Source organism: Pteropus vampyrus, unplaced genomic scaffold, assembly GCF_000151845.1.
Source record: "Pteropus vampyrus isolate Shadow unplaced genomic scaffold, Pvam_2.0 Scaffold15, whole genome shotgun sequence".
Taxonomy (NCBI): domain Eukaryota; kingdom Metazoa; phylum Chordata; class Mammalia; order Chiroptera; family Pteropodidae; genus Pteropus; species Pteropus vampyrus.
The window spans coordinates 16,818,173-16,823,757 of NW_011888796.1; positions in this window are offsets into that span (position 1 = coordinate 16,818,173).

The window sequence follows — 5,585 nt, forward strand, 5'->3', positions numbered from 1 at the left end:
GAAAAATTTAGTGAACAGTGAAATGTTCGTTGAGCACTTTGGAGGCCTGCACGCTTGCCAGTTTTGGCAGATGAAGCCCCAGGGAGAGGAGAAGCACCCATGGCGCTTGCTGTTCCTGTCTAGGTCAGCGGGCTCTCGGGGTAAACCATGACCAAACACAGGGAGAAATATGTGGCCTCAAAAGGCCCTGGAGACCTTGGCAGCTGCTTTCTCTCAGCCTTTGCCACCCACCAGGCAGGATCCCCTCAGCCTTATTTCTAGCCCCTTCCTTCATGCCGCTTCCAGAGCTGCCTTCTGAGCATCCACCCCATCCTGATCATGTCCCGCTCCACAACCGTTCATGCTCCTTTCTACCCTAAACACAAACTCCAAAGCCTGCACTCGGCTTTCCTACACCACCTAGGGCCGGCCTGCCTTTGCAGGCAACCCTTTGAGGTAGGTGCCAGCGCTAGCACTAGATTGAGGGGAGAGATGCCTAGAGCACAAAATTCAAGGAGGCCCTTACTCTCGGGGTCCGTCCCACCCCACTTTCCTTTGGTATCCTCTGCCAGCCCTTGGCACAGGAATGGGCAAATCCACAGACTCCTCCGAAAGGAACTAAAAGTGCTGCAGGAAATTGCACTGAGATTCAACAAACACTCTGAGCACCAGCTCCATGCGGGGCTTCCGTGTACATCCTGTCACCTGTCCTCATAGCACCCCGTTTGGAAAGCAATACCTCACCATCCTGAGAGTCCAACGTGCTCGAGTCACAGAACCAGCAAGTAGCAGAACAACAGTAACAACTCCCACGGATTGAGAAGCTACTTCAGGCAAATAGCTAAAGGACTTCCAACTATTACCTGGTTAACCCTCGAGACAACGCAGGGAGGTTGGTACTACAGTTGGTCCTCATTGTTCACGGATTCCAAATTTGCCTACTCAACGGAATATATTTTAACCCCCAATCAATACTCACTGTGCCTTCAGGGTCATTCACGGACATGTATAGAATGGCAAAAATTTGAATCATCCTACGCGCGCATTCCCAGCTGAAGTCCGAGGAGGCAGACGCTCTGCTCTCCCGTTTCAGCTCACACTGTAAACAAGCGTCCTTTTCGTGGTCTATTTAGTGCCAGGCTTCACATTTTTGTGCTTTTTTGTTGGTGATTCGGGTATTATAAATGGCCACAAGCATAGTACTGAAGTGCTTTCTAGTATTCCTAATTGCAAAAGGCTGTGATACCTTACAGAGAGAACATGGGTGTTTGTTTTGTTAATGAATCAACGCTATGTATTAAATAAGATATCTAAACAGAAACACATAAAACAAGGTTTAAGTATTGATCAGTGGACAAATAGGTCGTCAGAGGCTCATAGAAACCTAACCTTGTATTTTCCCTAAGAATAATGGCTCAGTATTTGCTAATTCAGTGTTTCCTACTACTTTACAGAACGTGACGACTGCAAATAATGAGAATCAGCTGTATTTTCCTCCGCTGCCCTTGAAGAAACTATGGCTCAGAGAGGTGAAACCACCCACCTGGGTTTGCACAGCTAGTGAGGTGCAGGATACCCTGACAGGGGTCAGAAACAAGCCCCCTGCTTTTTTGTGAGCTGTGGGGTAAATGCTGGTGGCCTGGGACATAAGTGTGGGGGGGCGGACGCAGACTTAGTATTAAATAGCATTATCTAAAGTCCTTTTACATATTCTTCAATTCTTAAGCTTGGATACAAGTGAAAGCTTGGGCTTGGTACTTACTAGTCAGTTCTTAGTGCCTCTTAAAACTCCTCCTACTGATTCCCTTGTTTCACATAGAAAGAGCAGCCCTGGGGTCAGAGCCTCCAGCAGGTAGCGTTTAGCTGAAACTCAATAACAATTATTTTTATACTTTTCTTCAAATAGAATACCTGTCATAAATAACGGCGCCTAATAATGGTTTTTAACTTTCAACAAAGTGATAGAAAGTTTCTTTTCAAATAGATATAGTTAAGGAAAGGTGTAAATATTTAAAGAAAAATGTTAAGTAAATAATTGTAAGAAAAATCCAAAAATGGCATTTAGTGAGATGTGGATGAGGCAAAAATCAGGAAGGTGATATGTGAGTTACTGATGTTTGGGGGTGCTAACAACTTTCTGTTTCTTGATCAGCAAAGATGTATTAAAACTTTTAATGGCTTAAAAACCATAGTGGCTTACAACAACAACTTTATTATTTTACTGTTCTAGAGGTTAGCAGTCCGGAATGGCTGTGCCCTGGAGACTCCAGAGGAGAATCTGTTCCCTTGCCTTTTCGAGCTTCTAGAGGCTGCCTGCACTCCTTGGCTTGGGGCCTCTTCAGCCATCTTCAGTGCCAACATCAAATGTCTCCAATGCCTCACACTTTCCCTTATAAGGACCCTGTGATTACATTAGGCTCATCCAGATAATCCTGGATAATCTTCCCATTTCAAGATCCATAACAATCACATCTGCAAAGTCTCTTTTGCAACATAAAGTAATGAACATCCTCAGGTTCTGCCATTAGGACGTGGCTATCTTTGGGGGCCATTATTCTGCCTACCACACATGTTAGTGTGAGTGCATGAAAGTGCTTTTGTGAATGAGGGTGTATTAATGCACGTGCCCAAAGCCTACATGTGCATGTGTGGTGTGTGCAGAGCCTATGGAGCTGGGCACTTGGTGACTAAGCCCCCTTCATGCTCACAGTATTTCAACACAGCCAAGAATTCAGCTGACATCTGCTGCTGTCCCTTCAAAGCCTCCCTGTACAACCCAGCTGCAGCCATCAAAGTCGCTTTTTTCATCCCAGCTGGGACCAGAGTAGAGGGGAGAGCTGGGATCCCCATGCTGGAGCCAAGCCCAGGTGCTGAAAGTGCCCAGGGCCCCTGCTGAAGAGATGGATGGCCTGGGTGGGGAAGGCAGCCCAGCCACCTCCTTTCAATTGCTTTTTAATGGGCTCCCCCAGCAAACCTATGTCAGATTCGTTGTCTGTATTCACAGGGAGCCATTTGGTCACATTTCTGGGGTCCATCGGCATCCCCCATTGTGGTTTGACTAGGTTTGGGGCGCTTACAAACTGCAAATCCATCTGCCTTCATGATTGCATCATTTGTTTTCAATACTGAGGGGTTCCTTGGAAAGAGTTTCTTATTAATAATAAAACACAGTTACAACCGGCTATTGTTTATATACTGCATACCTTCATGTCAGCATGCTAAGCACTTTACACACATGATCTCCTTTAACTCTCATGCCAACCTCACAGGGAGGTATTATTACCATCCAAATTTCACAGATAAGAAAGCTGAAGCTCAGAAAGGCTGACTTGCACAAGGGCTTGAAGCAAGTGACTAGGGAAGCTAGGGTTGAATGCAGGTCTGCCTGGCTCCAAAATCTCCCTAAAGGCAACTCACACCGTCTCTGGGCACAGTTCTGGAAAGGAAGGCCTGGGTGAAGCTGTGACTGGAGATCCATTCCTTTGCTTAGGCCTGGCTCTCCTGAGATTTGTCTTCTAGGACTCCCCTTGCCCTGGGGATTGGGAGGAAGAGTGGCCCAGGTTTGGAGCTGTTCATGTTCAGTTTGAGTGTAAGTTTTACGATGTAATGGATGGCTTTAGGAAGACCTGTCTGGATGCTTGAGAGCCTGTACCATGTGACCCTGGGGAAGTAACTCGTTCCCTCGGGCCTCAGCTCCTTATCTCTAAAATGGGAGAGCTGGCCGAGATGATCCCTCAGGGCCTTCTAGGGCTGACCCTGTAGGGCTCTGGCCAGAGGCCCTTGGGGTAGTTTCAGAACCTTGGTGACATGTATCATCCTCTTCAGGCCATGAGCCCAAGGCCCTGGAGAGGGGGCTAGCCTGAGGGATTGATGTCCAGCCATTTTCCAAGGATAAGGATAAAATCTGAGGCTAGAGATTTTTACATCTAATTTTCTTTCCTTAGAAACAAATAAATCAATATATAAAACATAATTGCCAGGCTCCCTAAAATTCTATAATCCAAATGCTGCTACAGCCTTACTGATATTTTGTCCGAAATAAAGACTATGGTTTCCATTTGCTTAAAGACTCTTTAAGTTTTTAAAGAGCCTTCCTGTATATAAGACAGCAGTTACATCTGGGGAGGGAGATTGGAGGTGATCTTACACATTTGACCCTTTGGTTCCATTTGAAATATTTTTTAAAACACAAGAATATGTTATTCATATAATAAGAAGAAAGATGACACTTTGAGTAGTTTGTTAACAATGACCAGATTACTTTGGGCTAAAGTGTCTGTTATGCACTGAAATTTTGTGTTTCTCCTAAATTCACCAATGTGAAGGTATCTGGAGATGGGGCTCTGGGAGATAATTAGGGTTAGATGAGGTCATGAGGGTGGGGCCCTCATGACAAGATTAGTGTCCTTATAAGATGAGCACATGCCAAGAATGCAAGGCCCTGGCTGCTCTGTGCCAGAGCCAGTTTTCAAGGCCGTGTTTGCAGCCAGTATGTTGAGGGATGAGGTAACAGCATACAACCATGGCCATACTCAGCCAGGCTTCCCTCTGACCAGAGGTGACTGGGCCAGGAGTGGACACCTGACACACTGGGTATTAGGGTTTCAGTATATGAATTTGGTGGGGGTAGGGAGGGACATAATTCAGTCCATAACACCATGTTCCAAGAGCATCTACACTGGAATCAGATCCTAGCTGGAATCCTAGAATTCCTAATAGGATGACCTTAGTATCTTCGTTTGCTCCACCCAGAAGCAGACCCTGGGACTAAGAATGAAGGGCACGAGTTTATGTGAGAGGAGACCTAGAGCACTGGTGGAGGAGAGAGGACAGGAGGCAGGGCAGGGAAGGCAGCTAATACAGAGTACGTTATTGAGCAGCTTACTACTGTGGACAACTGCAGCACAGACTGGCAGGTGTTTGCATGGGGTGTTCTGGGCATGGAGTGTAATGAAGAGGAGGGACAAGGGGACTCAGTAGTTGCTACAGAGGCCCATTGTTTCCTGCCCTGCAGAGGTTAGGGTCCTATGAGACACTAGGGAGGAAAAAGTCCATTAGGAATATAGAGGTCTGTAAATGAGTTACTGGTTTAACTGGGATCAAGGCCCTACATCATACATGATTTGGGCTTAGGCAGGAAGAGCCATGGGCCCCAAAGGGTGGTCTGCTCAGGAGTCAGGCTGGTGGTAGTGGCCTACTGCCTCTCCCACTGAGATCCAACGAAAGATGCAGAGCAAACCTCGGCTTCACGTTATCCAGAAAGGGCAGGGCCTGCCAAACCAGCTAATTAGAACTTGCAACAGGACAGACATCTGGCACCCCTGACCCTCCCAACTTCTTGCCATCTACCACAGGCTGTACGGGAAATGCCAGGCTGGATCTGCTCCCAGACCCACCTCCACAATGTGATGATCATATAATTTATTTTCCAAGCCAGATACTTTTCATACTGAAAGAGAGTGCTAAAAATAATTTAAATTATATGATTTTTGAGATATATACCATTGACTGACAAATTATTTTTGTATTTGTGGATCTGTAAAATACTTTTACTCAGTAACTACCTTTGCAAATAAAATTATTTTCAAAAAACAACATATATCTCT